Source organism: Amblyraja radiata, chromosome 12 (genome assembly GCF_010909765.2).
Source record: "Amblyraja radiata isolate CabotCenter1 chromosome 12, sAmbRad1.1.pri, whole genome shotgun sequence".
Taxonomy (NCBI): Eukaryota; Metazoa; Chordata; class Chondrichthyes; order Rajiformes; family Rajidae; genus Amblyraja; species Amblyraja radiata.
The window spans coordinates 52,788,257-52,799,783 of NC_045967.1; the positions used below are offsets into that span (position 1 = coordinate 52,788,257).

An 11,527-nucleotide genomic window follows, 5' to 3' on the forward strand; every position below is an offset into this window, starting at 1 on the left:
TCTCTCTCTTCCCCCCCTCTCTCCCCACCTCCGCCTGCCTGGGCGAGACGTCCTGTAGCCTCGCCTCCTATCCCACACACAAAAAATAAACATAAAAATAAAAACTCTGTGATGCATTTTTTTCAAAGATGCATTTGCAATGCACTACCCCCCTCCCCAGAAAAAAAGCCAAAAAATCAAAATGAATGGCGGGCCATCCAAGCAGCTGGGGGGTTTAATTTTAATGCAGCTCCCAGGTATAAATGCAAAGCTCCCACCAAACAAAAAAACTATCCAAGCCCATGCAAAAAAAAAAACCATATATACACACACACATGCATTTCATGCAATCAGTCCCGGGGACGAGCCATTTGTTGCACGAAAATCGTTGCACAAAAGGATCCCACTATTATTTAAAAGATTGCATGTTAAAGATTTTGCATTCGATGAGACCGGAGTACACCTCGCGGATTTTTTTTTTTTTGTTCCCTCAGTGGAGCCCGAGTCCGCCATTATTACCATGCAAAGCTGCCTGCCTGCCTGCGTGAGGCGCACAAGAAAGAACAGCAGGGGGATTCCATCCCCTCCCCTCCACCTCCCCCTCCCCTCAGTCCCAGCTTTCCACTTGCCACCGCCATCAATGGGGTGGACTGCAAAGTCGATTCTTAAACCTCGCTGCAGACGGCCGGTGAGAGAAATCGAGGGTAAAAAGTGCAGAGATACCTGCGCCACGGCTGCAACAGCACCACCACCACCCAGCTCCGGATCCAGAGGCTAGCCCCGTGCCCCGCTCCGGTTCCCCGGGATCCGCAAGCCGGTGCTTGCAACCGACCGGCCGGCCGGCCGAAGCTGATCCGGGGCGGGCGCTCAGTCCTCGAGCTCCACCTTCCTCAAGACCCAGTCCAGCCCAGGCTGTGCGGGAGGGCCCTCTCCTCCCATTCTACTCCCCGGAGGCTCTGAGAGGGAGAGAGAGATTTAAAAAAAAAAATAACACGGGGACAATTTAGTAGAAGAAAACGTGCGCGGTCGGTCACTGCACAAAACAATGCAATGTTCACCAAAGAGGGGATCTTTGATGTTCACAGCTAACTTGCATTGGTGTGGGGTGTGGGTGGAAAAACTATAACATTCAATAATCGTGCATAAAATGTATCTTTATTATCACAATAAATATAGAGTGACATGGTGTGGAAACAGGCCCTTCGGCCCTACTTGCCCACACCTGCCAACATGTCCCAGCTACACTTGTCCCACCTGTCTGCGTTTGGCCCATATCCCTCCAAACCTGTCCTGTCCACGTGACTGTCCAATTGTTTCTTAAACAATGGGATAGTCCCAGACTTACCTACCTCCTCTGGCAGCTTGTTCCAGACACCCACCATACTCTGTGTGAAAATGTTACCCCTCAGATTCTTATTAAATCTTTTCCCCTTCACCTTAAACCTATGTCCTCTGGTCCTCGATTCACCTACTTTGGGCAAGAGACTCTGTGCATCTACCCAATTTATTCCTCTCATCATTTTATACACCTCTATAAGATCTCCCCTCATCCTCCTGCTCTCCATGGAGTAGAGACCCAGCCTACTAACCTCTCCTTAAAGCTCACACCCTCTAGTCCTGGCAACATCCTCGTAAATCCTTTCTGAACCCTTTCAAGCTTGACAATATCTTTCCTGTAACACGGGATCCAGAACTGAACACAATAGTCTAAATGCGGCCTCACCGTCGTCTTATACAACTGCAACATGACCTCCCAACTTCTATACTCAATACTCTGACAGATGAAGGCCAAAGTGCCAAAAGCCTTTTTGACCACCTTATCTACATGCGACTTGACCGTCAAGGAACCATGCACCTGTATTCCTAAATATGTTTGTTCATTTTGAGAAGAAGCAATGGCATTTTTTAAAGAACAACAGTTACAGAAGTGTGAAAACACACACACCTCCAGAGCAGTCTGAAGAAGGGTCTCGACCCAAAATATCACTCATTCCTTCTATCCAGACATGCAAGGTCCCGCTGAGTTACTCCAGCTTTTTATGTCTATCTCCAGATTCAGGGACAGTTTCTTCCCAGCTATTATCAGGCAACTGAACCATCCTATCACCAACTAGAACTACTATCTGCCTCATTGGAGACTCTCAAGCCTATCTATAATTGGACTTTACTGGACTTTAACTTGCATGAAACGTTATTCCATTTATCGTGTAACGGTACACTGTGGACGGCTCGATTATAACCATGTGTAGTCTTTTCGCTGACTGGTTAGCAAGCAACATAAAAAGCTTTTCACTGCACACAGTCAATAGAAAATCATAATTGCACAGGTTAGTGTTGTGCAGTGTTCGAAAACCCTGGTGCATGTGGGAAGAGGTTGTTCTTGAATCTGGTGCCCACCCTTTTAAGACCCCCGTACCTTACCTTACCTTGTCATGGGACAGGTGTCAGAGGTTATGGGGAGAAGATGGGAGAATGGGGTTTGGAGGGAGAAATGGATCGGCCATGATTGAATGGCGGAGTAAACTTGATGGGCCAAATTGCCTAATTCTACTCCTATTCCTTATGACCGTCCCGATGGTAGAAGCAAAATGAGAGCGTGGCCAGGGTGATGTGCATCTTTGTGATTGTGGCTGTCTTTTTGAGGCAGCACCTCCTATAGATCCCTTTGATGGTGGGGAGGTCAGAGTCTGTGATGGACCAGGCTGTGTCCACCACTCTCTGTAATCCTCTTCGCTCCTGTCTTTTCACTCGCTGAGTTCCTTCAGAACTCTGTTTTTGGCTGAAGATCCAGCTTCTGCAGTTTCTTGTCGGAGAGACTGCTTCATTTGATTTATTCTGGATAAAATAAAATATTCAGTAGGAAAAAAGCACATTATAGTCTTCTCTGATGATTTTTATTCAAATTCATGTGAATCTCTCTTCATGTGCTATACCTAGAACATTTATACATCCATCTCCTCTTTCCACCTCTCCGGCAGTGAGTCATCCGCTCTACAACGACGCCACCGTGCCGAACTACTGCGCAACCGTGCCGAACTACTGCGCCATCGTGCCACCCTGACTGCCTTATTTAGCGCCCTGTTCTACAGTTTCCTTTCTTCCTGGTCTACAGGCCTCGATGTCACTGTTAGCTCAACTAACTCTGATTTAAATGAACCTGCAGGCATTTGCTTTTTGAGCATTCTTTTATTTTTAGCCCTGATTCTTTTGTTGCACATCTTTCCTACAGTTTCTCATTTCCCTTTGCCACTCTCTTTTCTCACACCCCCCCAATACTGATACTGATTATTGTATTATTTTGCTTTTATGGTCACAGTAGCGCAGCGGTAGAGTTGCTGCCATACAGTGAATGCTGGTGGACTCTTCGGAAGTAATGACCACAATACAAGGTACAAGGAATGGAATACTTTATTGTCAACTTATTGAATAGAATACTTTATTGAATACTTGAAATTCTTTGCATGCATACCCAAGGTATACAAATAGCGGCCAGCTACGCCACTGACAAAGTTACAAAGTACGATGGCTTCTCCTTTGTTCTCTCCCACAGCATTTCACTCATGCCAGTTCCTCTATTGTCCATTGTTCTTCTCCCTCCCTCACGGCGGTTCCCGCACGCTGGGTCCTCCATTGTTCTTCCCCTCAACACCCCACGTCAGTTCCCCCGCGCTCTCATCGACCACCGACAATAAACAAAGACAATAGGTGCAGGAGTAGGCCATTTGGCCCTTCGAGCCAGCACCGCCATTCAATGTGATAATGGCTGATCATCCCCAATCCAGGTTAGCCGGGAAGTGGTGTTGGGTAAATTGAATGGATTAAAGGCCGATAAATCCCCAGGGCCAGATAGGCTGCATCCCAGAGTACTTAAGGAAGTAGCTCCAGAAATAGTGGATGCATTAGTAATAATCTTTCAAAACTCTTTAGATTCTGGAGTAGTTCCTGAGGATTGGCGGGTAGCAAACGTAACCCCACTTTTTAAGAAGGGAGGGAGAGAGAAAACGGGGAATTACAGACCAGTTAGTCTAACATCGGTAGTGGGGAAACTGCTAGAGTCAGTTATTAAAGATGGGATAGCAGCACATTTGGAAAGTGGTGAAATCATTGGACAAAGTCAGCATGGATTTACAAAAGGTAAATCATGTCTGACGAATCTTATAGAATTTTTCGAGGATGTAACTAGTAGCGTGGATAGGGGAGAACCAGTGGATGTGGTGTATCTGGACTTCCAGAAGGCTTTCGACAAGGTCCCACATAAGAGATTAGTTTACAAACTTAAAGCACACGGCATTGGGGGTTCAGTATTGATGTGGATAGAGAACTGGCTGGCAAACAGGAAGCAAAGAGTAGGAGTAAACGGGTCCTTTTCACAATGGCAGGCAGTGACTAGTGGGGTACCGCAAGGCTCAGTGCTGGGACCCCAGCTATTTACAATATATATTAATGATCTGGATGAGGGAATTGAAGGCAATATCTCCAAGTTTGCGGATGACACTAAGCTGGGGGGCAGTGTTAGCTGTGAGGAGGATGCTAGGAGACTGCAAGGTGACTTGGATAGGCTGGGTGAGTGGGCAAATGTTTGGCAGATGCAGTATAATGTGGATAAATGTGAGGTTATCCATTTTGGTGGCAAAAACAGGAAAGCAGACTATTATCTAAATGGTGGCCGACTAGGAAAAGGGGAGATGCAGCGAGACCAGGGTGTCATGGTACACCAGTCATTGAAAGTGGGCATGCAGGTGCAGCAGGCAGTGAAGAAAGCGAATGGTATGTTAGCTTTCATAGCAAAAGGATTTGAGTATAGGAGCAGGGAGGTTCTACTGCAGTTGTACAGGGTCTTGGTGAGACCACACCTGGAGTATTGCGTACAGTTTTGGTCTCCAAATCTGAGGAAGGACATTATTGCCATAGAGGGAGTGCAGAGAAGGTTCACCAGACTGATTCCTGGGATGTCAGGACTGTCTTATGAAGAAAGACTGGATAGACTCGGTTTATACTCTCTAGAATTTAGGAGATTGAGAGGGGATCTTATAGAAACTTACAAAATTCTTAAGGGGTTGGACAGGCTAGATGCAGGAAGATTGCTCCCGATGTTGGGGAAGTCCAGGACAAGGGGTCACAGCTTAAGGATAAGGGGGAAATCCTTTAAAACCGAGATGAGAAGAACTTTTTTCACACAGAGAGTGGTGAATCTCTGGAACTCCCTGCCACAGAGGGTAGTCGAGGCCAGTTCATTGGCTATATTTAAGAGGGAGTTAGATGTGGCCCTTGTGGCTAAGGGGATCAGAGGGTATGGAGAGAAGGCAGGTGCGGGATACTGAGTTGGATGATCAGCCATGATCATATTGAATGGCGGTGCAGGCTCGAAGGGCCGAATGGCCTACTCCTGCACCTAATTTCTATGTTTCTATGTTTCTATGTAATCAGTGCCCCGTTCTTGCCTTCTCCCCATATGCCCTGACTCTGCTATTTTTAAGAGCCCTATCTAGCTCTCTGTTGAAAGCATCCAGAGAACCTGCCTCCACTGCCCTCTGAGGCAGAGAATTCCACAGACTCACCACACTGTGAGAAAAAGTGCTTCCTTGTCTCCGTTCTAAATGGCTTACTCCTAAACTGTGCCCCCTGGTTCTGGACTCCCCCAACATCGGGAACATGTTTCCTGCCTCTAGCGTGTCCAAACCCTTAACAATCTTATATGTTTCAATGGGATACTGAGTTGGATGATCAGCCATGATCATATTGAATGGCGGTGCAGGCTCGAAGGGCCGAATGGCCTACTCCTGCACCTAATTTCTATGTTTCTATGAGATACCCTCTCATCCTTCTAAACTCCTGAGTGTACAAGCCCAGCTGCTCCATTCTCTCAGCATATGACAGTCCTGCCATCCCGGGAATTAACCTTGTAAACCTACGCTGCACTCCCAAAATAGCAAGAATGTCCTTCCTCAAATTAGGGGACCAAAACTGCACACAATACTAGGTGTGGCCTCACTATGGCTCTGTACAACTGCAGAAGGACCTCTTTGCTCCTATATTCAATTCCTCTTGTAATTAAGCCCAACATGCCAATCGCTTTCTTCACTGCCTGCTGTACCTGCATGCTTACTTTCATAGACTGATGTACAAGGACCCCCAGATCTCGTTGTACTTCCCCTTTTCCCAACTTGATGCCATTTAGATAGCATTATGCCTTCCTGTTTTTGCTACCAAAGTGGATAACCTCACATTTATCTGCATTAAACTTCATCTGCCATACATCTTGAGCAGGTTTGAGCAGCTATTGAGCTATTTTGAGCAGCTGCCCAAGCTTTTGAGTCTGAAGAAGGTCCCTGACCTGAAACGTCACCTATTCCATCTCTCCAGAGATGCTGCCTGACCCGCTGAGTTAGTACTGCATTTTGTGTCTATCTTTAGTTTTATGCAATTAGATCTTTGCAATATTAATTGCATAGTTTTATTGCAACATTGAGCAATGATATGCATTTTATGTTACATCCACTTTTTTTAATGTTCAGTCCATTGACATTTAACTTCTGCTGCCTAAAGACTTCTTTTATTCCCACTTTTGTTCAACTTTCAGAGTTGATCCATGTAACTGAATCTTTCATTGCATTTCCATTTCTATTTGTTGTGTTTTAGATTCATACATTCATCAACGACAGGAGCAGAATTAGGCCATTCGGCCCATCGAGTTTACTCCGCCATTCAATCATGGCTGATCTATCTTTCCCTCCCAACCCCATTCTCCTGCCTTCGCCACATAACCCCTGACACCCGTACTAATCATGAAGCTGTCAGGAAAGAAAGGGCCTACTTCCCCTTTATCTATTGACTTGGCCTCCACAACCGTGTGTGGCAATGAATTCCACAGATTCACCACCCTCATCTCCTTCCCAAAGGTAAGTCATTTTATTCTGAGGCTATGACCTCTGGTCCTAGACTCTCCCACTAGCGGAAACATCCACTCCACATCCAATCTATCCAGGCTTATCCATTCTATTGCTTCTGGTACATTTTCCAATGTATTTACTTATGTGTCTATCCTGGGTTTATGTTGTGCTCACGTGAACATTAGGTCACTAGGCGTATATGGATAATAAATAATAATAATAATAATAATTTTATTTGTATAGCACTTTTCATCCAATTGAATGCAACCCAAGGGTGCTTTCCACAAAAACATTGCTCTTGGCAAAAATACAATTTAAAACAGTAAGAACATAGGCAGTTAATAGCATAAAAAGCACAGATATATATAAAAATATAAAATTGAGTGTAAAAGGACAAAGGACAAGTCAGTTAAAAGCTTGATTAAAAAGGTAAGTTTTTAGCTGCTGTTTAAAAATGTCAACTTAGTGGCCATCTCTCGTAGCCCTGGGTGGGGTATTCCACAGCTTGGGAGCGTCATTGAAAAAGGCTGCTTCACCATTGTTCTTATTGCTGCATCATTGAGAGGATAACAGGCCGACATCAGAAGACCTGAGCGCTCGAGTAGGGGCATAGGAAAGGAGGGACTCTGTAAAATACGCTGCTCCTAAGCCATTTAGGGCTTTATAGACAAGAAGGAGGACTTTATAGTCTATCCTGGATCTCACAGGGAGCCAATGAAGGGAGTATAATACTGGGGTGATATGTTCCCTTTTCTTGGTATTTGTTAAAAGCCGGGCTGTGGCATTTTGAATGAGCTGCAACTTGTTGGTGGATTTTGAAGGCAGACCGGTAAATGAGGCATTACGGTAATCAAGTCAGCTTGATATGAAAGCACGTTTGAGTTTTTTTACAGTCATTTTGAGTTAAGAAAGGGCGTACTTTAGCAATATTTCTGAGGTGATAGAGAGCACACTTTGTCACCTTATTTATGTGAGATTTAAAATTAAGATCACTGTCAATTTTTACCTCCAAGCTCGTGACTTCTTGTTTAACAAAGGCAGTCAAATTTCCCAGTTTACCGAGTAACATCTCTCTCTTGGGTTTTGATCTAAGTAATAACATTTCTGTTTTGTCATCGTTGAGTTTAAGAAAGTTAGCATTCATCCATTTTTTTAATGGAAAATAGGCAGGAGGTCAAAGAACTTAAGGCATTTGCATCAGTGGGCTCGACAGAGAGGTATAACTGTGTCTTCGGCACAGGAACAGCTTCATTCCCAGAGCTATAGCGGCTCTGAACCGGCCCTGCTGAGTGCCCCCCACCCCCCATGGACTGTCTCCCTCGGATGGTCACGTCGCACAGACACATCTGCACTTTAGTCTGTTTGAACTGTTTTGACTATTTACTGTTGTAATGTTCTTTTTACAAACCATGTTCTCGAGGTATCTAAATCTAAATTTTATTAGTTATTTAAGTTATGACAAGCTGCATTCCAAATCTCATTGCACTTATGTGCAATGACAATAGAAGATATTATTATTATTATTATTATTATTATTATTATTATTATTATTATAACTTAGAACATTTACATTATGCTGTCTGATAACTCCTCCGAGCGGCAGCATGTACAAGGAAAAGAGTAATAGGCCAAGGCAGCTACCTTGTGCTACACCACAGGGTATATCATCTAGCTGTGACACATAGTCCCCAAGGCTAACAAAGTATTTCCTTCCACATATATACGATTGGAACCAACTTAGTACGTGACCTGACAGGCCGACCCAGTTTTCTAGGCGATCTACAAGGATACTGTGATCTACAGTGTCAAAAGCTGCTGTGAGGTCTAAGAGGATGATCTGCATCTTACTTCCACTGAGTTTTTATTACTGCTGGTGGAAGTTGAGGAGAGACTTGATGGAAGTATATAAACTTATGAGAGATATAGATAGGTTAGATGGTCAGAACCTTTTTCTTCGGGTTGAAATGTCCAACACTCAAGGGATAGTTGTAAGGTGCGATGGAGAAAGTTTACTGGAGGTAAACGGGGCAAGTTTTTTTGCCCTGAGAGTAATGGGGGCCTGGAACACATTGCCTGGGGTGCTGGTGGAGGCAGACACGATAGTGGCGTTTAAGAGGCTTTTAGATAGGCACATGGGAGTGCAGGGTATAAAGGGAGAAACTCAGCGGGTGAGGCAGCATCTATGGAGCGAAGGAATGGGTGACGTTTCGGGTCGAGACCCTGCTTCGGACTGACATAGAGGTACAGACTATAGAGGGATATGGATCATGTACAGACGGACAAGATCAATTTAACTTGACATCATGTTCAGAACAAACATTGTGGGCCTGTGTTGTACTGTTGTATGTTCTGTTAGATAATGCATAGATATTTTTCGAATGCTTTTTGCTGCTTTAACTCTTGTTAAAATCTCTGTACACTGGATGATCAGCCATGATCACATTGAATGGCTGTGCTGGCTCAAAGGGCCAAATGGCCTACTCCTGCACCTATTGTCTATTGTCACTGAAGCTATAAATAGTTTCCCTCTTTCCTGTAAATGTTTTACTTTGCTTTCGCTTTTATTGTCAAAATTCTCTTTAGTGTGACCACACCAACATCTTATTGATGCTTTGATTTCTCTGTGCTCCCGACTCAGCACCAAAAGGCCATCCTGAGCCCCAAACTAACACTCACCACATAAACCATGACAAGATCAGCTGCTGGTGATATGATCCTATCCAACAAATAAATACAGACACAAGTGTAGATGGTTTATGCATGCAACCAATAATATAGCTACCTCAATACCACTAACCACCCCTTAGTTACCACTTATAATAACGCCTTCTTCTCCTTCTGCGCAGTACAGTAGCAGACTGGAGACAGTGACTGCTGATGTGTGTTTAACCCTGTGTTCTCATTAAAGACTAGTAAAGTACAAGTGTGTTTGGTCACTCATTTACATGGTGTCAGTCGGAAAAGACTCACGTCTCCTGTTTCCCGGGTTTTATTTCTTTCTCTGGGTTTTGCTTTCACTGACCATGGCTTCCTCGTGCCGAAAGCACGTGCCCCTCATCTTCGATTCTGACATCGCAGAGCGCTGGGCTACCTTCGAGTTGGACTTCAGCCACTACATCAACATCGCACATCGGAACGAGCCCGATGCGGTCAAAGCCTCTCTACTTCTCAACCTTGCCGGCCCCGATGCCATGAGGAGAGCAAGAACCTTCACCTGCCACCCGCCGGTCTTGGGTCCCAATGATCAGGTACAGATACCTCTAGAGACTGCTGACGACCCGGTATGCCTGCTGCGCAAGTTCAGGGAGATTTGCGACCTGCCCTCAAACCGTATTTTAGAGAGGGCGCGTTTTTTCACCAGAAAGCAGCTGCCGGAGGAACCTGTTGAATGTTTCATCGCTGACCTGCGATACCTAGCCCTAAGGTGCCATTTCGGTGCAATGACAGACCAGCTTACCAGGGACATTTTAGTTACGGGGATGCTCGATCAGAGGTTAAGATCGGAGCTCCTCAGGAAACCAGACCTGACTCTGAGCGAAGCCATGCACGCCTGCAGAATGGCTGAGGTTGTTGACCCGCAGGTCGGTCAGCGGGGGTCGGACACGAAATCGATCAATCTGACCGTGTTTAACAGACCGCGTCCCCGGATGGATAACATGAAATTTGTGCTACGGGCTAGCTACGGTCCCGGCGGGGTGCCCCCCAGTAAGTGCCCCAATTGCAACTACATGCATCAAAAGCAGTCGCCGTGCCCAGCTTACGGCAAATCCTGCAACTTTTGTAAGAAGTTGAATCATTTCTCTGCAGCTTGCCGCTCCCGTGGGAAAGTTCCACAGGCTTCTAGACCTAACTTAAACATGCTGATGCAGATTGATAACCAGTACGGTTCCCAGTCCTCGCTAGACACGGCCCACGATTCTGGTCCAATTAATTCTCAAGGGGAGGCGAGTGTGTTCTCACTCCTCCACGCACCTGGCCGGCTACCCGATCCGACTGTCCTGGTTACTGTCAACAATTGCAGTTTCCATGCTAAGCTCGAAACGGGTGCCAAGGTCAATGTAATGTCAACAAGCCTGTTCAAGAAGATTAGAAACAATGAGCTCCTAACTGCAGACCGCTCCACTCTGCATGCTTACGGGGGCGAGGTGCTGAGACCGATGGGAAAGGCCACCTTCAATTGCGTGCTGAAGAAAACATCGCGGGCCCTTACGTTTTATGTCTTGAACTCTGACCGTGTGACTCTGTTGGGCAACCAGGCATGCCAGGACCCGGGACTGGTGTCGTTCGACCGAACGGTCCACAAAGTGCTGATTTCACTGGATCCGATATCGGAATACCCTGACCTGTTTAACGATGAGCTGGGCAAGCTGCCCATCACCTACAGAATTGCCATTGACCCGAAGGTGGCGACCGTGGACCGCGCACCGCATAGTGTGTCCCACGCCATGAAAGACAAAGTTGAGTCGATGTTGAACGACATGGTCGCCATGGGAGTGCTGGTGGCGGTCAGCGAGCCCACCGAGCGGGTCTCCACCATGGTTGCCACCCTGAAAAAGGACAGAAACGAAATACGGGTGTGCATCAAACCGAAGGATTTAAACCTCGCAATCAGGCGCCCCCACTACCCCATGAGGACCGTGGAGGACGTTGCTGCCCAA

At 45.9% G+C, this 11,527-nt stretch overlaps 1 protein-coding gene across 6 annotated transcripts in view; it reads right to left on the minus strand.

The window, feature by feature from the left end:
• The window catches only part of zmym3 (zinc finger MYM-type containing 3), an 85,790-nt gene extending 82,770 nt beyond the window's left edge, over positions 1 to 3,020 (minus strand). For 4 of the 6 annotated variants that reach the window (XM_033030786.1, XM_033030785.1, XM_033030784.1 and 1 more), the window contains exon 1: positions 703 to 810. The gene's annotated coding sequence lies outside the window, so the exon portion shown is untranslated. Of the gene's footprint in view, positions 1 to 702; positions 811 to 3,016 lie in introns of those variants that run through there. The other 2 variants (XM_033030783.1, XM_033030782.1) reach the window with 2 other exon arrangements.
• Between the last annotated feature and the right edge of the window lie 8,507 nt (positions 3,021 to 11,527).